Source organism: Marmota flaviventris, chromosome 5 (genome assembly GCF_047511675.1).
Source record: "Marmota flaviventris isolate mMarFla1 chromosome 5, mMarFla1.hap1, whole genome shotgun sequence".
NCBI lineage: Eukaryota > Metazoa > Chordata > Mammalia > Rodentia > Sciuridae > Marmota > Marmota flaviventris.
The window spans coordinates 39,409,597-39,432,279 of record NC_092502.1 but is presented as its reverse complement, the minus strand read 5'-3'; the positions used below and the strand labels follow the sequence as shown (position 1 = coordinate 39,432,279).

General features: G+C 37.9%; 1 protein-coding gene across 4 annotated transcripts in view; it reads left to right on the top strand.

The window, feature by feature from the left end:
- Positions 1-481: 481 nt before the first annotated feature.
- Positions 482-22,683, top strand: part of Uimc1 (ubiquitin interaction motif containing 1) — a 131,779-nt gene continuing 109,577 nt past the window's right edge. For 3 of the 4 annotated variants that reach the window (XM_027941113.2, XM_027941111.2, XM_027941112.2), the window contains exon 1: positions 482-618. The gene's annotated coding sequence lies outside the window, so the exon portion shown is untranslated. The other variant, XM_071612167.1, reaches the window with a different exon arrangement.

The window sequence follows — 22,683 nt, the reverse complement described above, 5'->3', positions numbered from 1 at the left end:
TCGCTGGGATTACACACATGCGCCACCCCGCCCGGCAAAACAGGCATTTTCAATTCTATCAAGTCGAATTGTTCTCAAAAGTGGCGGTGTTAATCCTACACTTCCACCTGGTCGTCTTGAGTTTCGTTTCTACGATTCCCTACCTCTACTGAAAGGATCAGACGGTGACACTTAACCTCAGAGGAGATGGTAAGTAGTTATGTGAACGCAATAATTCGGATACATCCAAATAAAGGGCAAGAGGCGGCTTGATGTTGCAGAGCCGACTTCGAAGGATTCATGGAAGTGATTTGGGGGCCAAAGGGCTACCGCTTGATTTCCTCTTAAACCACTGCCGCCGAGTCCTTTCAAACCACGGGGCCAGAGAGCGCACCAGAGGGGCCAGGACTGCCGCGTGCCCCGTTTCATGCAGTTGGTACATCCCGCGGCTTTCCCCTGTGGCCAGGTTGGTTGCGTCCACAGTCTCCCGCGCCTGCGCGGGTCTAGAGATCGCGTCTCAAGCCCGGGGTGCGTCGGTTTCGCGCGCGCCCGACGATCCCCAACTCTTGACGCGCTGCAGCCTCTCGCGACCCCCAGCGTCCCGAAGGAGGGGCTCTGCGGAGCCGCGCGAGCCAGCCGGTGAGTACCTGCCGCCTCCGCAGACCTTCAGCCCGCCCTCTTCCCGCCTCCTCTTCGGCTTCGGCGGGGCCACAGCCCACTTCTCACCCGCAGAGACCCCGAGGTAGGCCGCTCCCCACGCCGCGGCGGGCCTTTCCCGACGCCGGTGGGCCCCTCCGAGTGCTCTGGCCGGCCGCACCGGACTCTGGGGTGGACTGTTACTGCCCGCGAGCAAGGCCTCTTGGGATGGCCGGGTGGGCTTCCGCCCTGGGGTGCCTGGCCGGACCCCCTCACACCCGGACGGCGGCCTTCATCCTCCCGGGCATACTTATCTCCACTTCTCGTTCATCTCCGAAAGACTACGGGGTCTTTTTGCTCACACTCCCTGGGAGTTGGCTCCGTCCCCGCCGCCGCCTCCCGCGGACCTCTGCTGGAGTAGGGCGACTAGGCTCCTCTGCCGCCGCTGACTCCTCGCTCCTTCTTTCTCCCGCCAGGTTACTTCTGATTGTCATGTGATAACTTGCTTCTACTAGTTCGTTGCCCAGAATTTTTCCCCCCCTTTGGAAACCTTATCATCACGTACCACTTACCCCCTCAACAGAGCTGGTGTGATTCCCCTACATTCGATGGCAGGCACTATTTAAGCCTTTTACAAGCACGCATTTATGAAATAGACACCTTATGAAATAGGAAGACTTACAGCTTGTCAGTGATGGAATTGGGGTTGAATTCAGATAGCCTGACTCCAGTATTGCATTTAGTCACTAAATCATACCGAGACATCAGTAACACAGGAAAAAATGAAAGGATATGCTTCTCTATTTTTTTTTTTTTTTCTGTCATGGAAGGCTCTGCTTTGTAGTTGAATCAAGGAAAGCCCGCTTTTGGAATCAGAAGTAGTGAGTTTCAGTTCCCAGTATAGTCATTTACCAGCGTAGCAACTGAGTAAGTTTCCTCACCCATTAAATAGCGGTATGGGTATCTACCAGTTAGTGGGAGGAATAACCACCATATGTGTTTGAAGTACCTAGAACAGTGTCCAAGGATTCAGTAAATGATAGCTTTAATTATTGTTCAAAGTGTGTTTGGATTCTGTTACACACTTGTCCTAAACTGAGGCTGACTATAAACTGGGAAACAAGGTATCAGGTGTTTGTGTGTGTATGTGTATAGATGTTCATTTTCCTTTTTCTCTTCCCAGTTACAGAAACAGTCAAGCTTATTGTAACCAGTTGATACAGAGCTTGATACTAAATTTCTTGAATACTGATTGGTTTAGGGGTGAAGAGTCAGTCATTCATAAAGAATTGTTCTTAATGTCCCTACCCACCCCTTCCCCACAAGCTTTCAAAACTGTTTTGACAGGTTTAGTATCTAGAATGTCAGGATTTTAAATTATCTTGTCAGTGATTGTTCTTCAAATAGATCAGTATGATGGATGTTGTAAAAGAAAATGACAAATAATATTCCAAATTGGGGATTTTAAAGGACACCACCAAAAATGCTACCTGTGAAACAGATGATTTATTGGGTCACCTTTCCTGTTTGTAAATTCTTCTAAGAGATATTTTATTCCTCACTGTTTTGGTTAAGAAGTTGCTGTTTGCCTCCAGACTTGATTCCTTTTTCATAAGCAGCTATTGGTAATTAATGCTATAGCCTCAGTTCAAGTAAGTGAAGATAAGCCATTATTTTGTGATCTCTTCATCTTTTTTTCCTTAAATGTTTATTTTTTAGTTTTAGGTGGACACAGTATCTTTATTTTTATGTGGTGCTGAGGATAGAACCCAGTGCCTCATGCATACTAGGTGAGTGCTCTACCACTGAGCCACAACTCAGCCCTGAGCTCTTCATCTTGAAAGAAAAAAAAAAGTAGTTGAACTGTATGCTGGCTTGCTTGTTTAAATTTGCCAGTGACCTTTTTTACTCTTAGAATTTCTGTGAAAATAGGAACTTAGTGTGGCTAAATCTCACGAAGCATTGTAATTTTGGTATTTGAATTTGTGGGGTGCCTCTATTCTCTAATGCTTCTTATTGACCCCTTATTTGCTGTGATTCTTTGAAAACCCACATTAACCCCACAGTAGTTATGCTAGGGAGAAGGGTACTTATTTATATGCCTTTAAGAAATTATATGTATTTGGTGGTATAGCTACCCTTGCTATTAAAATTTGAGCATATTGGTTTAAATAACTCAGTGGTACAGGAAATGTTTAATAAGTTGGAAACGCTATACAAGATATTTTCCTAGAGCATTATGATTGCTCCAGTCTTCTCCCATACTAATCCCCACTTCTAAGTTCTGTTCATACTGTTATCTTAAATTTAAGCATAACTGTAAGTTTTAGATTTTCCATGTAACTTTCTTTAGCTACATTCTTCTGTGCCTTTAATTTTGTCCCTCTGTGCATTTATTTATTTATTCAAGTGCTGGGGCTGGAGCTCAGGGCCTTGTACATACTAAGTACTTGTTCTACCACTCAGCTAAACCCCGCCACTTTTAAATAGAATTTAATAATTTAAATGTGTGCTTTATGGTACTCATGTATTCAGCAAATATTTATGTGTATGTACCATGCATCAAGTAGCAGTTCTACTTAGAGGAGATTTAAAGGTAGTGGAATATTGGAGTCAGGAGCCAAAAGTGTAAGTGCCTTCTTTTGGGCAAGTTTGTGTGTGTGTGTTCGTTCGATCTTTCTTTGATACTGGGAATTGAGCCCAAGGCTTTGTACATGCTAGGCAGGCGCTCTACTATTGAGCTTCATCCCTACCCCTGGTGAAATTACCTTTCTGAATCTATGTTTCCCTATAATAGTTAGATGTACTTTTCTTAGGATTAATTGAAGTACTCACTTGTTCCATATATATTATCTTGTGGGGGTACTAGGGATTGAGTCCAGGGAGCTTTACCACTGAGCTACAATCCAAGCTCTTTTTATTTTTTTAAAACAGTTCTTGCTAAGTTTCTGAGGTTGGCCTGGAATTTGTAATCCTCCTGCTTCAGCCTCCCAAGTGGCTGGGATTATATGCAAGTGCCACCACACCTATCTTACTATTTTTAAAAATTTTATTAAGGTATCAGTGACTTATAGTGAAGTGACTCAGTTTTAACTGTATGACTTGATGTGTACACCCATGTAATTACCACCCAAATCAAGATATCCAGCACCTCAAGGCTTGTGCCCTTCCTACTTAGTACAATTGGTTACTGATGTTCTGAGTTGGATCACCAGATGTTCATTTCTTCTAGACAGCTTTATTGAGGTATATTTTGTATATCATATAATTCACCCACTTACCCTGTGCAATTTGATCACTTTTGATATATTCAGAGTTATGTAGCCATTACTGCAATGAATTTTAGAACATTTCTTCTCCTCAAAAGAAACTCTACAATTCTTAGTCCCTCCACTCCAGCCTAAACAATCACAAATTTATTTATTTATTTATTTTGTGTGTGTGTGTGTGTGTGTGTGTAAACTCTTTTTTTTTTATTGGTTATTCAAAACATTACAAAGCTCTTGACATATCATATTTCATACATTCGATTCAAGTGGGTTATGAGCTCCCATTTTTACCCCAAATACAGATTGCAGAATCACATCAATTACGCATCCACATTTTTACATAATGCTATATTAGTAACTGTTGTATTCTGCTACCTTTACTATCCTCTACTATCCCCCCTCCCCTCCCCTCCCATCTTCTCTCTCTACCCCATCTGCTGTAATTTAACTCTCTCCTTTTTTTTTTCCCTTTCCCCTCACAACCTCTTATATGTAATTTTGTATAACAGTGAGGGTCTCCTTCCATTTCCATGCAATTTCCCTTCTCTCTCCCTTTCCCTCCCACCTCATGTCTCTGTTTAATGTTAATCTTTTCCTCCTGCTCTTCCTCCCTGCTCTGTTCTTAGTTTCTCTCATTATATCAAAGAAGACATTTGGCATTTGTTTTTTAGGGATTGGCTAGCTTCACTTAGCATAATCTGCTCTAATGCCATCCATTTCCCTGCAAATTCCATGATTTTATCATTTTTTAGTGCTGCGTAATACTCCATTGTGTATAAATGCCACATTTTTTTTATCCATTCATCTATTGAAGGGCATCTGGGTTGGGTCCTCAGTCTAGCTATTGTGAATTGTGCTGCTGTGAACATCGATGTGGCAGTATCCCTGTAGTACGCTCTTTTAAGGTCTTCAGGGAATAGTCCGAGAAGGGCTATAGCTGGGTCAAATGGTGGTTCCATTCCCAGCTTTCCCAGGAATCTCCATACTGCTTTCCAAATTGGCCACACCAATTTGCAGTCCCACCAGCAATGTACAAGAGTACCCTTTTTCCCACATCCTCTCCAGCACTTGTTGTTTGACTTCATAATGGCTGCTAATCTTACTGGAGTGAGATGGTATCTTAGGGTGGTTTTGATTTGCATTTCTCTGACTGCTAGAGATGGTGAGCATTTTTTCATGTACTTGTTGATTGATTGTATGTCCTCCTCTGAGAAGTGTCTGTTCAGGTCTTTGGCCCATTTGTTGATTGGGTTATTTGTTATCTTATTGTTTAATTTTTTGAGTTCTTTGTATACTCTGGTTATTAGGGCTCTATCTGAAGTGTGGGGAGTAAAAATTTGTTCCCAGGATGTAGGCTCCCTATTTACCTCTCTTATTGTTTCTTTTGCTGAGAAAAAACTTTTTAGTTTGAGTAAGTCCCATTTGTTGATTCTAGTTATTAACTCTTGTGTTATGGGTGTCCTATTAAGGAATTTGGAGCCTGACTCCACAATATGTAGATCGGAGCCAATTTTTTCTTCTATCAGGCGCAGAGTCTCTGATTTGATATCAAGCTCTTTGATCCATTTTGAGTTAACTTTTGTGCATGGCGAGAGAAAGGGATTCAGTTTCATTTTGTTGCATATGGATTTCCAGTTTTCCCAGCACCATTTGTTGAAGATGCTATCCTTCCTCCATTGCATGCTTTTAGCCCCTTTATCAAATATAAGAAAGTTGTAATTTTGTGGATTGGTCTCTGTGTCCTCTATTTTGTACCATTGGTCCACCCGCCTGTTTTGGTACCAGTACCATGCTGTTTTTGTTACTATTGCTGTGTAGTAAAGTTTGAAATCTGGTATCGCTATACCTCCTGATTCACACTTCCTGCTTCGAATTGCTTTTGCTATTCTGGGTCTTTTGTTTTTCCATATGAATTTCATGATTGCTTTATCCATTTCTACAAGAAATGCCGTTGGGATTTTGATTGGCATTGCATTAAACCTATAGAGAACTTTGGGTAATATCGCCATTTTGATGATGTTAGTTCTTCCTATACATGAACAGGGTATATTTTTCCATCTTCTAAGGTCTTCTTCTATTTCTCTGTAGTTTTCATTGTATAAATCTTTCACCTCTTTTGTTAGGTTGATTCCCAAGTATTTTATTATTTTTTGAGGATATTGTGAATGGGGTGGTTGTCCTCATTTCCATTTCAGAGGATTTGTTGCTGATATACAGGAATGCCTTTGATTTATGCGTGTTGATTTTATATCCTGCCACTTTGCTGAATTCACTTATTAGCTCTAGTAGTTTCTTTGTAGACCCTTTTGGGTCTGTTAGATATAGTATCATATCATCCGCAAATAGTGATAATTTAAGTTCTTCTTTTCCTATTTTTATGCCCTTAATTTCTTTCGTCTGTCTAATTGCTCTGGCTAGTATTTCGAGGACTAAATTGAATAGAAGTGGTGAGAGAGGGCATCCTGTCTTGTTCCAGATTTTAGAGGGAATGCCTTCAATTTTTCTCCATTCAGAATGATGCTAGCCTGAGGCTTAGCATAGATAGCTTTTACAATGTTGAGGTAAGTTCCTGTTATCCCTAGTTTTTCTAGTGTTTTGAACATAAAGGGATGCTGAACTTTGTTGAATGCTTTTTCTGCATCTATCGAGATGATCATGTGGTTCTTATGGTTAAGTCTATTGATGTGGTGATTAACATTTATTGATTTCCATATATTGAACCAGCCTTGCATCCCAGGGATGAATCCTACTTGATCATGGTGCACAATTTTTTTTGATATGCTTTTGTATTCGATTCGCCAGGATTTTATTGAGGATTTTTGCATCTAAGTTCATTAGAGATATTGGTCTATAGTTTTCTTTCTTTGAAGTGTCTTTGTCTGGTTTCGGGATTAGGGTGATGTGGGCCTCATAGAATGAATTTGGAAGAGCTCCTTCTTTTTCTATTTCTTGAAATAACTTGAAAAGCATTGGTATTAATTCTTCTTTGAAGGTTTTGTAAAACTCTGCTGTATATCCATCTGGTCCAGGGCTTTTCTTGGTTGGTAGTCTTTTGATGGCTTCTTCTATTTCCTCCTTTGTTATTGATCTGTTTAAATTGTGTATATCTTCCTGACTCAATCTGGGCAAATCATATGACTTAAGAAATTTATCGATATCTTCGCTATCTTCTATTTTATTGGAATATAGGGTTTCAAAATAATTTCTAATTATCTTATGTATTTTTGTAGTGTCTGTAGTGATAGTGCCTTTTTCATCCCGTATATTAGTAATTTGAGCTCTCTCTCTTCTTCTCTTTGTTAGCATGGCTAAGGGTCTGTCGATCTTATTTATTTTTTCAAAGAACCAACTTTTAGTTTTATCAATTTTTTCAATGTTTTTTTTTGTTTCAATTTCATTGATTTCCGCTCTGATTTTAATTATTTCTTGCTTTCTACTACATTTGCTGTTGTTTTGCTCTTCCTTTTCTAGGGTTTTGAGGTGAAATGTGAGTTCATGTATTTGTTGTTTTTTTTCTTTTTTTGAGGAATGAACTCCAGGAAATGAATTTCCCTCTTAAAACTGCTTTCATTGTGTCCCATAGATTCCGATATGTTGTGTCTGTATTTTCATTTAACTCCAAGAATTTTTTGATTTCCTCCTTTATGTCTTCTGTAACCCATTGATCATTCAGTAACATATTGTTCATTTTCCAGGTGATGCAGGATTTTTCCTTCCTTTTTTTATCATTGATTTCCAATTTCATTCCATTATGATCAGATAAGATGCATGGTATTATCTCCACACCTTTATATTTACTAAGAGTTGCCCTATGGCATAATATATGGTCTATCTTTGAGAAGGATCCACGTGCTGCTGAGAAGAACGTGTATCCACTTGATGATGGTTGATACATTCTATATATGTTGGTTAAGTCTAGGTTATTGATTGTGTTATTGAGTTCTATAGTTTCTTTATTCAGCTTTTGTCTGGAGGATCTGTCCAATGGAGAGAGCGGTGTGTTGAAGTCACCCATAATGATTGTGTTGTGGTCTATTTGATTCTTGAACTTGAGAGTTTGTTTTATGAACGTTGCAGCACCATTGTTTGGTGCATACATATTGATAATTGTTATGTCTTGTTGGTGGATGGTTCCTTTTAACAGTATATAGTGTCCTTCTTTATCCCTTTTTTTTTTTTAAAGAGAGAGTGAGAGCGCGTGCGAGAGAGAGAGAGAGAGAGAAAGAGAGAGAGAGAGAGAGAGAGAGAGAGAGAATTTTCTTTTAATATTTATTTTTTAGTTTTCGGCGGACACAACATCTTTGTTTGTATGTGGTGCTGAGGATCGAACCCGGGCCGCACGCATGCCAGGCGAGCGAGCTACCGCTTGAGCCACATCCCCAGCCCTTCTTTATCCCTTTTGATTAACTTAGGTTTGAAGTTGATTTTATTCTATATGAGTATGGCCACTCCTGCTTGCTTCCGAGGACCATGTGAGTGGTATGATTTTTTCCCAACCTTTCACCTTCAGCCTGTGTATGTCTTTTCCTGTCAGATGAGTCTCCTGAAGGCAGCATATTGTTGGATTTGTTTTTTTAATCCAGGTTACTAGCCTATGTCTCTTGATTGGTGAATTTAAGCCATTAACGTTTAAGGTTACTATTGATATATGGTTTGTACTTCCCGTCATGCTTGTCTATTTTATTTATTTATTTATTTTTTAAAAGAGAGAGAGTGAGAGAGAGAACTTTTTAATATTTATTTTTTAGTTTTCAGCGGACACAACATCTTTGTTTGTATGTGGTGCTGAGGATCGAACCCGGGCCGCATGCATGCCAGGCGAGCGCGCTACCACTTGAGCCACATCCCCAGCCCTATTTATTTATTTTAATATGGCTAGTTTTTCCTTTTTGGTTATTTTTTTTCCTTCCCTTTACTGAGTTACCTCCCACTGTTAGTTTTGGGTGCTGTTTTTCATTTCCTCTTCTTGTAGTGTTTTGCTCAAAATGCCTTGCAGTACTGGTTTTCTGGCTGCGAATTCTTTTAACTTTTGTTTATCACGAAATATTTTAATTTTATTGTCAAATCTGAAGCTTAATTTTGCTGGATACCGTATTCTTGGTTGGAATCCATTATTTTTCAGCGTTTGAAATACGTTGTTCCAGGATCTTCTCGCTTTCAACGTCTGTGATGAAAAATCAGCCATTAGCCTAATTGGTTTACCCCTGAATGTAATCTGCCTCCTTTCTCTCGTAGCTTTTAATATTCTCTCCTTGTTCTGTATGTTGGATATCTTCATAATTATGTGTCTTGGAGTTGGTCTATTACGGTTTTGAATGTTTGGGGTCCTGTAGGCTTCCATGATTTGGCAATCCATTCCATCTTTCATATCTGGGAAGTTTTCTAGGATTATTTCATTCAATAGATTGTTCATTCCTTTGGTTTGAACCTCTATACCTTCTTCTATCCCAATGATTCTCAAGTTTGGTTTTTTTATGACATCCCATAACTCTTGGATAAATTGCTCGTGAATTTTAAGCATCCTTCAGTGTTGACTATATTATTTTCAAGTTGATAAACTTTGTCTTCATTATCTGATGTTCTGACTTCTACTTGATCTAGTCTATTTGTAATATTCTCATTTGAGTTTTTAATTTGGTTTATGGTTTCCTGCATTTCTAGGATTACTGTTTGATTTTTTTTTGAAATCTCTATCTCCTGGTAGAGCTTGTTCTTTGCCATTTGAATTTGCCTATTTAATTCGTTTTCAAAATATACTTTCATTGTTTGGACTTGCTGTCTAATGTCTTCTCTAAGATTCCGTTCCATCTGAGTTAGGTATGCCTTGAGTTCTTTCTCTGTCCATTTTTCTGATGCCTCTAGGTTCTCCTGTGTATTTAAGTTGTCCTGCATTGTTTGTAATCTTTTTTTCCCTTGTTTTTTCATGGTGCTCACGTTACTTTCCAACTCTGTTTGACTGCTGTGTTTCTGTTTTCTTCTTTAAATTTTTTTTTTTTTAATAGTTCTACTATCTCTCCTTTGTGTTAGGAGACAATGTTTAGAGATGTTGGATTTAATTGTGATTTAAGGTAAATTAATTAGTTTCATTAAAGGCCTTCAGATTTTGATGGCATATAGAGAATTGAGGTTTGGACGTAGGATTTTATGTTAAGGTTGGGCGATTTGATGGTATGGATGTTAGTATATGTTAGCTTCTTTGGGGGGTTGCTCAAATGCAGGCGGATATTAACAAGAGAATTGACAGGAGTACTTGAGGGTAGTTAAGGGCTTAGGCGGACTATAGATCGATTCGTAGTATTCATCTATTTGCATTTAGTAATTTATACATAATCTGGGTGGTCATGCTTAAGAGGAAAGATGGGGGAAAAGGTAAGGATGCAAACCAAGAAAGAGAGAGGGACAGAAGAAAGAAAGAGAAAAGAATAGAAAAGAAAAGAATTGATAAAAAAATAATAAAATGCAGTAAAATAAAAATTACAATTGAAAAAAATTACAATTGAAAAAAATAATAATTAAAAAAAATTTAAAATTAAAAAATTTAAAAAAAATGAAAAAAGAAAAAAAAACAAAAGGCACTGTTAGGCTTCTATTTTCTTCGCTTCCAGTAGGTGGTGCTGTGCCTTCCAGGCTAAGATTTTGCCCTCTGGCTGTAGGATACAATCTGTGTGAGGCCGCTCTCTCCTCCCGCACCTGGTGTCTCTCAAAACCTGTTAGCTTAGGTTTATTCCTGGCCTCTAATCTCCTCGCTTCTCCTGCTAGCCAGGCCTTCCCCAGTGTGATGCCTCTCGGCAGTTCAAACTATACTCTGGGCCTGCAGTTTGCTGGATGTGTAGCGCGGCTATTGGGAACCCGCACCTTATTGTTTTGATTCCTTCCGCTTGCCACTCCCCCGCCGCTGATGGGAGGGGGAGTTGGAGGTCAGGTGCCTTTACCTTTCCCCACGCCTCTATTCACGCTCACTCTGATAGTCCCGTCCCCGGAAAGCCGGGGAGAGATTTTATGCGAATTCCCCACTGTATGGGAGAGGGGCTGAATGACACACACCTGTTCTATTGCTGTGATCTGTGGGAAACTGGCGATGGTGACATCAGCTCTCCAAGATGGTGGCCGCTGGCTTCCTTGGTGGGCTGTCTGGTGTGGGGGACAGAACTGGACCGCTTCCTTCCCCATCTCAAACCCCGAACTCAGCCCGGAGCTCAGTGAGGGCACAGCCGGCAGGACTCCACAGAATCCGCAGCGCCATTTCTCTGCATTGCTGGCCACTTCTCGGTGCCCCACCGTCTCTAGCCGCGGGCGGGCCGCGGATCAATCAGCCAGAATCTCAGGCTGCACATTTCACTCGCGGTTGAGACCTAGTAACCGGTCTTCGGTGATGGAAATCCTTCCTCTAGGTTTTGGTGTACCCCAATTTTGTTGGAAATTCCTAACAAGATAGCTTTTGGTCATTCTAACTCGTTATTCACCTGCGCAGTAATGCGGTACACGGGGGTGATGCACTCTATTTGCCGCCATCTTTCCCTCTTACTTCTTTTTTTTTTTTATACCAGGAATTGAACTCAGGGGTACTCAACTACTGAGCCATATCTTTAGCCCTATTTTGTATTTTATTTAGAGAAAGGGTCTTGCTGAGTTGCTTAGGACCTCGCTCAGTTTCTGAGGCTGGCTTTAAAATAGTGATCCTCCTATCTCAGCATACTGAGCTGCTGGGATTACAGGTGTACGCCACTGTGCCCAGCTACTAATCTATGTTTTGACTTGATTGATTTCCTGATCTGGGTATTTCATACAAATGGAATCATAATATGTGTTCCTTTTTTTTTTTTTTTTTTACTTAGCATGTTTTTAAGCTTCATCTATATCATTCTTTTTTATTGTTGAATCATATTCCATTGTGTGTATATACCACATTTTGTTTATTTGTCAGTTGATGGATATTCAGATTTAGATTGCTTTAATTTTGTGGTTCTTCTTATGACTAATGCTTCTATCAACATTTGTGTACAAGTTTTTACGTAGGCATATGTTTTCATGTTGCATGGAAAAGAAATACATAGGAGTAGAATAGTTGAATGGTATAGTGTCTCTACTTTTAACTTACTGAGGAACTGTTAGATTTTTTTCCAAAGTGACTGATCAGTAGTGTATGAAGGTTTCAAGTTTTCCCACATCCTCACCAACATTTGTTACTGTCTTTTTGAGTCTAGCCATCAAAGTAGGTGTGAAGTGGTGTCTTATTGTGTTTGTGCATTTCCCTCAGGGCTAGTGGCACTGAATATTCATTGTGAAAAATCTTTGAGGAACTGTCTCTTTAGATTCTTTGGCTAATTTTTATTGAGTTAGTCCTTTTTTTTTCCCCCCCGAATTTTTTTTTATTATTGAGTTAGGGGAGTTTTCTTATGTATTTTAGATACAATTCCCTTATCAGATAGGTGATCTACAAAACAATTTCTCCAGTTTTGTGGGCTTTTCTTTTACTTTTTCACTTTTTCGATATTGTTCTGGTAAGCACTAAAGTTTTTATTTATTTTTATTTTTTTTGTAGTTATAGATGTGTAGTGTATTAGTTAGGATTCTCTAGAGGAACAGAATCAACACAAAGTAAATTATAAAAGGGGGACTTATTGGGTTGGCTTATTTGACCAGAAGCTGGATAGTCCACAATGGCTGCCTGCAGGCTGGAGAGCTGGAAGAACCAGTAGCTGTGTAGTCCAAGAGGCTGAAGCCCCAGAGCAAGAGGGATCAATGGTGCTACCTTAGTCCGAGACTGAAGGCTTCTGGAAAATCCACTTTAGAAGAGAGAAGAAGCAAGAGTTGGATATCCTCAGAGGACTGCAGCAATAATCAAGAACCAGTTCAAGAAGACTGGAGCTTGCATCTGCTGCTGCTTCCTTGTTCTTCCAAATTTTATCCCATCCAAGCCATCATCCTATTGGATGGTGCCACCCATGTTTAGGAAAGGTCTCCATTTCAGCTGGCTACCCCACATGCCAATCATTTCTAGACACACCTTCATCAACACACCCATAATCCCTATAATCCTTGGCACACCTTAATCTAATCAAGTTGATGATTCAAATTGACCATTAAAGACAGTATGTCCTTATTTTATTTTTGTATGCAGAGCTAAAGATTACACTTACATACTTACCTAGCATGTAAGTGTTTTGCCACTGAGCCACAGACCCAGCCCTAAAGTTTTTAATTAAAAAAAATTTTTTTGTTTTATAGTTGTAGATGGACAGAATGCCTTTCATTTATTTATTTTTATGTGGTGCCAAGGATCGAACCCAGTGCCCCACCAGTGCCAGACAAGTGCTGTACAACCCCAGCCCAAGTTTTTCATTTTTGATGTCCAGTTTACCTATTTTATTATTTTATTGTTTGTGCTTTTGATATCATTTCTAAAATACAATTACTTAATTTCAGTTTTGAAGATTTATACATGCCTTTTCTTCTAAGAGTTTTCTAGGTTTAGCTTTTAAACTTAAGTTTTTAATTGAATTAATTTTTGTAACATAGGAGTCCAGTTTCATTCTTTTGCATCTGGTTAAACAGTGTCCCAACACCGTTGATTAAAATGACTATTCTTTGTCCATTGAGTGTTTGTGGTGGCCTTGTTGAAAATCAGTTGACCGTAAATGACAGCATGGGTTTCTGGACTTTTAAATCTGTTCCTTTGATCCATTTATCTGTTCTTTTTTTTCATTTTTTTAAAGTTGTTGATAGAACTTTATTTATTTGTATGTGGTGCTAAGAATCAAACCCAGTGCCTCACTTATGCTAGGCAAGCACTCCATCACTGAGTTACAACCCCAGCCCCATATATCTGTTCTTCTGCCAGTGCCACAAATTCTTGATCATCGTAGCTTTGTAGTAGATTATGAAATTGGAAAGTATGAATCTTCTAACTTGGTTTTTCATTTTCAAGATTGTTTTGAACTATTCTGGGACCCTTGCATTTCCATGTGAATTTTGGAAATATTTTGTCAATTTCTTTTTTATTATTTATTTATTTATTTTTTAGTTGTGGTTGGACACAATACCTTTATTTCACTTATTTAATTTTATATGGTGCTGAGGATTGAACCCAGGGCATCGCTCATGTGAGGCGAGCGTTCTATCGCTGAGTCACAACCCCAACCCCTATTTTGTCAATTTCCACAGAACAACCACCTGGGATTTTATTGGGGATTGTGTTGAACCTGTTTATCTATTTGGAGAACATTGCCATCTGATACTAAGTCAAGTTTTGCACATCTATCACCATTGGCAACCTAATGCTGGGTTCACAAAATCCGACTATTCCAATAACTTAAAAAAATGACAAAAAAAGCACAGAAGTACCTTTTCAATAATCTGGGGACAGCTCTGAGACCTTAAGGGTCTGTGGAAAGAGAGGGAACCACTGGAATTCTTTATTCTTATATAGGAGACACACAAGGGGGAGGTTCCTTTGAACATTCCATTCCAAAAAGGGCATAGGGGTAGGATTACAAAGGATCAGGTGAGTGTAACTCAACCTGAGGGTGACACCTGCACCTGGAGCCACACCTTGCTATCTGAGCTGGGACAACGCCCAGAGTCTGTACTAAATGTAGTAATTGGTCAGAGCCCCCTGCATCAGGACTTAAAGGTGTGTTCATCCAGGGCACCTCCCAACACATCTTTTCTTATTAAAATGAAATGTTTAAGTATTGGGATTGCTTTCTTGTTTCATTTTCAGATTGTTTATTGCACATGTGTAGAAATAGTTTATTTTATTTTATTTATTTTTATTTTTTTTAAAGAGAAGAGAGAATTTTTTTTAATAGTTATTTTTCAGTTATCGGTGGACACAACATCTTTATTTTTTTATTTTTATGTGGTGCTGAGGATCGAACCCAGTACCCCGCGCATGCCAGGCGAACGTGTTACTGCTTGAGCCACATCCCCAGCCCCGAAATAGTTTATTTTTTTTTATATTGATCTTGTATGCTATAATATTGCTGAACTCATTTCTTAGTTTTAATCATTTTTAGTGGATTCCTTAGGTTTTTCTATATAAAAGATCATTGCTTATGAAAATATAATTTTACTTCTTTCTTTCAAATCTGGATTTTCAGGTCAGGCATGGTGGTGTATTCCTGTAATCCTAGTGGCTCCAGAGACTGAGGGAGGAGGATTGCAAATTCAAAGCCAGCCTTAGCAATTTAGTGAGGCCCTAAGCAATTTAGTGAGACCCTATCTCATATTCTACAGTGTTCTCATTTCACCCAGAAATTTAGGCCTTAGTTTATTTTTTATTTTATTTTTCATATTTATTTATTTTTGGTACTGAGCACTTAGCCCAGGGGTACTTTACCCCTGAGCCATATTCCCAATCCTTTTTATTTTGAGACAAGTTCTTGCTGAGTTGCTTAGTGCTTCACCAAGTTGCTGAGGCTGACCTCAAACTTGATGATCCTCCTGCCTCAGCCTCCTGAGTCATTGGGATTACAGATGTCCACCACCGTTAATTACTAGAAGAGAGTGTTTGATATAATATGTTATGTTTTGAAGTGTGACAATTTGAGATCAGTCCAAATAGCCTTGAAAATTCACCTTAATTTCCCTACTAAAGTCCACTGGATAAAGAGAAGTACACATACATCAGAAAACCCAAAAGAACCCTGAAAACCAAACCCAAACAAAAACACTTGGGTTATAAATTCAACAAAACACGTCGTGTAGGACTTAATACACTAAAAACTACAAAATACTGCAATATATATATATATATATATTTTTTAGAGAGAGAGAGAGAGAATTTTTTAATATTTATTTATTTTTTTTAGTTTTTTTTTAGTTCTTGGCGGACACAACATCTTTGTTGGTATGTGGTGCATGCCAGGCAAGCGCGCTACCGCTTGAGCCACATCCCCAGCCCTTGCAATATATTTTTAATATTTTTAAATTATAAAATGATCATGGGTTTTATAGAATGTTTGAGTAAAGGTGTAAAGCATCTGAATCCTACCAAGGTGAGGAAAGGTGAGTGGTTAAAACTGAAGAATATGGTACCATTTGAACAAAGTTGTGTATGTATTTTCCATTTTTTCTTATAGTCTACTATTTAGAAAACTATACTATTTGTGAATTAATATAAAATTAAAATTTTTAATCTAGAAAGTAAAAATATATCCTATTTATTTTATGTAACGATAACTTGATAGATTACATATATTTGCATTTCATGTTTGCTTTCTTTTCTCTTGTGAAATGATAGTATCTTAGTTTCTTTTTGCTTCAGTAATAAAATATCTTAGACTAGGTCGTTTATGAACAATAAAAATTTATTACTTATAGTTCAGAAGGCCAGAAAATCCCAAGAACAAGGCCCCAGCAGATTGGTGTCTAGTGAGGGCTTGCTGTCTGCCTTGATTGCTTATTGCATTCTTAAATGGTAGAAAGCAAAAGGGGCAAACAAGTTCTCTCAATCCTCTTTTATAAAAGGGCATTAATCTAATTCACATTCTCATTCTACCTCCATGACCTATTTCTCTAAGGTTTTCCTCTTAATATCAACCTATTAGTGACTAGATTTCAATGCATGAATTTTGGCAGGGTACATTCAAACCATAGCAGACAGTTTGTGTTTAATTATCAAGCAAATGTTTTATTATCAATTTATATGTAGCTAATCTTGTGTTACATATGCTATAGTTATTTCTCAATTCTGTTATTTATATACAGAAAAGTGGGGGTGTAGCTCAGTGGTACAGTGCTTGCCTAGTATATGCAAGGCCCTCAGTTTGATCCCTAGCACCACACACTGCAAAAACCGATATGTAGTTTAATTTTTTGATCTTTTCTGTGTGATTTCTTTTATTTCTTCAAGGCTTGTCATTTAAAAATATATATTAAGAACAGAAAAACAGATGTATTTTTCCCCAAGACATCTGAAAATCAAGCTCTCAAAGGTGATAGAGAAGATTCTCAGGTTGTAAGAGAAAAGATACAAATAATTCATAAGAATGTCCCAATTCACCTGACAGCAGACTTCTCAGCAGAACTCTTACAGAAGAGGAGAAAGTGGCATAAGGTTTTCACGGTACTGAAGGAAAAAAAAATATTGTCACCTGAGAATACTGTACTTAGCAAAGTTATCCTTTAGAAGTAAAGGAGAGATAAAGACATTTCCAGACAAATAAAAGCTGAGAGACTATATCTCCACCAGATCTGTCCTACAAGAAATATTAAAGTTCTTCAAACTAAATGAAAGGATGTTAATGAGTAAGAAAAAAACATGGAAGGGTATTAAATTTACTAATAAGAGTATTTGTACAAACAAATCCAGAATGCTTTAATATCATAAGTATACTGTACAATTTATATCTTTAATGTGAAGTCTTAAAAGCAAAACAAATGTATTAGTAGCTACATTAATGTGTTAGAAAATAGGCAATTATAGAAAGATATAAAATGGGATATCAAAAATTGAAAATGTGAGGGCTGGTGGATAGCTAAGTGGTGGACAATTGCCTAGCATGAATGAGGCCCACAGTTCAAGTCCCAGCACAGTAAAAAATATAAAAGAGGGCTGGGGATGTGGCTCAAGCGGTAGGACGTTTGCCTGGCATGTGTGCGGCCCGGGTTCGATCCTCAGCACCACATACAAACAAAGATGTTGTGTCTGCCAAAAAAGAAAAAAAATATTAAAAAAATATATAAAAGATAATTTTAAAAAATGCTGAGAGGAATGGAGGAGTGCAAACGTAGCAAATGTAGAGTTTTCTTATTGGTGTATTTTCTTTTGTTCCTTTTTATATCTTTAGGATCATGTTAAATTGCTGTCATTTCAGAATAACTTGCCCTAATCAAAGATTTTTTTGTTAGCTTTACTGATAACCATAAAGCAAAAATCTATAATAGAGAACTGAAACATAATAAGCAAGGAGTCAAAACACACTATTACAGTAAGTCACTTAAACACAAAGGGTAGACTATAAGGGGTATGTGTGAAAGAAAGACAGGAACTACAATGAAACTAGAAAATAAGTTACAAATGTCTATAGAAAGATCTTACTATCAATAATTATCTTGAATATAAATGGATTAAATTCTCTGATTAAAAGACAAAGAGTGACTGAATGGATAAAAAATCAAGATTCAACTCTATATTGCTTACAAGAAACTTGTTTCACCTCTAAGGACACACATAGACTTAAAGTGAAGGGATGGAATAAGATAGTCCATGCAAATGAACACCAAAGGAAGCAAGAGCCAAGTGCAGTGGTGCTTGCCTATAATCCCAGTGATTTGGGAGGCTGGAGACACAAGGATAGCAAGTTTGAAACCAGTCTCAGCAACTTAGCAAGAAACTTAATGAGACCTGTCTCCAAAAAATAAAAAATTAAATGGGTTGGGGATGTGGCTCAGTGGTTACGTGCTCCTGGATTAAATCCCCACACTCTACCCCCAAAGGAAGCAGGAATAGCCATATTTATGTCAAATAAAATAGACTTTAAATCAAAAACAGCAAAAAGAGACAAGGAAGGTCCTTATATAATGATAAAAGGAAATAATTTTAAATATATATGTATCCAGTATTGAAGCACCCAGATATATAAAGCAAATATGTGTAGCCCTAAATGGAGAGAGAGACTGTGGTACAATAATAGTTGGGAACTTTGACCTTTAATTTCAGCAATGAATAGATCATCTAGACGGAAAAGCAACAGAGAATCAGGAGAGTTAATTTGCACCTTAGACCAAATGGATCTTAATGTTCTATCCAACAGCTGCTAAATGTAATTTTTTCTCAATAACATGTAGAACATTCTCTAGGATAGATCTTATTATAGACCACAAAACAAATTTCAACAAATTTGATAAATTTGAAATACTGTTGAGAATCTTTTTTGGTTAGACATTAATAACAAGAAAAAATTTGAAAACTATACAAATACATGGAAATTAAACAGCTTACTTTTGAACAACCAATGAATCAAGGAAAAAAATCAAGAAGGAAATTTGTGAAATACTTAGAATAAATGGAAGTGGAGATACAATATACTGAAACCTATAAGATAAAGCAAAGGCAGTATTAAGAGGGAAGTTTATAGGCATTAAATGTTATATCAAAAAACTGAAAGATCACAAATAAACAACCTATCACTGTATCTCAAGGAACTAGAGAACCAAGAACAATCTAAACCTAAAATTAGTAGAAGGAAAGAATGAATGAACTGATTTTTTGAAAGGATACACAAAATAAACCCTTAACTGACTAAGAAACAGAAGACTCAAATAAAATTACATGAAAAGGGAGATGTTACAACTGACAAAACAGAAATACAAAAAAATTTTAGATATTATCAAAATTGTATGCCAACAGTTTGATAATAGTTTGGATAGCCTAGTAGAAATGGATAGATTCCTAAACACTTAACACCTTATCAAGACTGAATCATGAAGAAATAGAAAACCTGAATGCATCATTAACAAGGAATGAGATTGAACCAGTAATAAAAGTCTGTCATCAAAGAAAAGCACAGGATCAGAGGGATTCACTGCTGAATTCTACCAAACATAAGGAAGAATTAATATCAGTTTTTCTCAAGTTATTCCAAAAATAGAAGAGTAAGGAATGCTTCCAAGCACATTCTACAAGGTCAGCATTATCCTAATACCAAAACCAGATAAGAACACAACAAAAAAAAGAAATTGCTTGCCAATATCCTTGATGAATAAAGGACCCAAAATCTTCAACAAAGGACTAGCAAACTGAATCTGACAGCACATTAAGAAGATTGTTTTCTGGGAGCAGTGATGCATGCCTGTTATCCTAGCACTCAGAAGACTGGGGTAGAAGAATGACAGTTTGAGGTTAGCATCTGAAACTTAGTGCTTAGTGAGACTTTGTCTCAAAACAAGTTAAAAGGGCTGGGGATGTAGCTCAGTGGTAGGATGCACCTGGGTTCAATCCCAGCGTTGAAAAAAAAAAAAAAAGATTATTGTACATAACAAGTAGGATTCATCCTAGAGATACAAGGATGGTTAATGTATGCAAGTTGATGAATACGAGACACCATATCAACATAATGAAGTACGAAAAACATGCTATATAATGTTAAACAAATTGGGTGTAGAAGGGATGTATCGCAAGGTGGCCACCACCTCACCAGCGTAATTTTTCCTGTTTAGTAGGGGATAAGCCACCTGAGAAAATAAAGTCTGAAATATTTAGTGAAGAAATAAGACAAAAGCATTAGTTTTGAAAGGCATGGAGTGCCTGATAGGTCCAGCCCACACAGGAGCTGGAGCTGAACAATTAAAAAATGGCTCTCGTGGTTTATTTAAGAGAGTACATCAAAGGCAGGGATAAGGTTTCAGGGTGGAGTCTTGCTTCATGGTGTCTTGCAGCCATGATTAGCATCTTGGGAAGCTGTACCCATCTCTGTGGCTACAGCAGGTCAGCTCATCTCCCGTGCTTTGTGGGACCTGGCAGAAACTGAATAGAAATTCACATGTATCTGGGTGGTCTTAACCATAAGGATTACCACTGGAAGTTCCCACATACCAGATTTTCCTATTCACTGGCTGCTATGCTGGTTTGGTCCACACATAGTCCATGGATGGCTCTTGACAGGAATGCACCTAAATATAATAAAGGTTATTTATAATAAGCTAACAGTTTTGTTTTCTGAAAGGTTAGATCTGAAAAATGCTCACTTTCATCACTTTTATTCAACATAATGCTTGCCAGAACAAGCAGTCAAGAAAAAGAAAGGACATCCAGATTGGAAAAGAAGTCAAATTGTCACTTTTTTTTTTTTTTTTTTTTGCTATTGGGGCATTGAACCCAGGAGAGCTCTAAATTGCTGAGGCTGGCCTTAAACTTGTGATCATCCTGCCTCAGTCTCCCAAGTGACCAGGATTATACACACATGCCACTGCACCAGCTACAAATTGTCTATTTGCAGATGATATGATCTTATATTTAGAAAACCTCTAAAACTCCACTAAAAAACTATTAGAACTAATAAATGTACTCAACAAAGTTGCAGGATACAAATCAGTGTATAGAAATCAGTAGCTTTTTTTATACACCAACAATTGTTGAGAAATCAAATAAGTTCAAAGAGGTGAAAACCTTTTTTTTTTTTTGGTTACTGGGGATTAAACCTAGGGGCACTTAACTGTTGAGTCCCAACTGCAGCTCTTTTTTACATTTTATTTATAGATAGGGTCTCACTGAGTTGGTTAGGACCTTGCTAGGTTGCTGATCCTCCTGCTTTAGCCTCCCAAGCTGCTGGGATTACAGGCATGTGCCACCATGCCTGGCGAGGTGAAAGACTTCTACAATGATACCTATAAAACATTGATGAAAGAAGTTGAAGAGGACATAGAAATGTGGAATAAAATTCAGTGTTCCTGGATTAGACGGATCAATATTAAAATATCCATACTACCCAAAGCAATCTACAGATTCAGTACAATCTATGAAAATACTAATGACATTCTTCACAGAACTAGAAAAAATAATCCTAAAATTTGTATGAAATCACAAAATACTCTAAATAGCCAGAGCCATCTTGAGCAAAAAGAACAAAGCAGGAAGCATTTTACTATCTGACTTCAAAATATGCAACAAAGCTGTAGTAGTAAAAACACAAAGGTGAAGCCAGGTGTGGCGGCGCATAATCCCAGTGACTCTGAAGGCTGAGGCAGGAGGATCACAAGTCTTAAGCCAGCCTCATCAATTTAGCAAGGCCCTAAGTAACTTAGTGAGACCCTGTCTGGCGGGGGGGAAGGCTGGGGATATGGCTCTGGTTAAACATTCCTGGGTTTAATTTCCACTACCCCCCCCCCCCCCCACCAAATAATAATAATATGGTTGGGGGGCAAGATATTTTTGGGAAAAAACAAAAGAGACATGTCAACTATTGAATAGAGAACCTAGAAGTAAATCCACATATCTACAACCAATCATATTTTGACAAAATTGTTAAGAACATGAATTTTGGCAAAAAAGGTCTTCGATAAATGATGCTGGGAAAATTGGATATCTACTTGCCAAAGAATGAAACTAGATTCCTATCTCTTACAGTTGCAAAAATCAACTAAAAATGAATTAAATTCTTTAACATGAGACCTGAAACTATGATTATTAGAAGAAAACCTAAAGGAAACAATTTAGGACCTTGAAATAAGCAAGAATTTTTTTGGGACAAGATCCCCAAAACACAAGAAGCGGAAAGCAAACATAGACAATGGGATTACATCAAATTAAGAAGTTTCAGCACAGCAAAAGAAACAACAGAGTGAAGAGATAACTTGCAGAATGGGAGAAAATATTTGCAAACTATATCTGACAAGGAGTCAATACTCATAGTATATAAGGAACAAGCAAAAAACCATATTAACCTTATTTAAAAAGGGGTAATAGAGTTAAATAGATGTTTCTCAAAAGAAGACATACCAATGCCAATTGGTATATGGAAAAAAAATGTTCAACATTATTAATCATCAGCTAAAGGAAAGCCAAAACCACAATGAGATATCATTTTTACCCCCAGTAAGAATGAAAAGATAAAAAACAGGGACTGGAGGTGTACCTCAGTGGTAGAATGTTTGCCTAGCATGAATGAGGCCCTGAGTTCCATCCCCAGCACTTGAAGAAAGAGACATCAAAAGATGTGGAGAAAAGAAACTCGTGTTGTGGGAATGTAAATTATTACAGCTATTATGGAAATCAGTATGGCTGGGGGACTGGGCATGTAACTCAATGGTAGAATCCTTGCCTAGCAAGTTTGAAGTCCTGGGTTCAATACTCAGC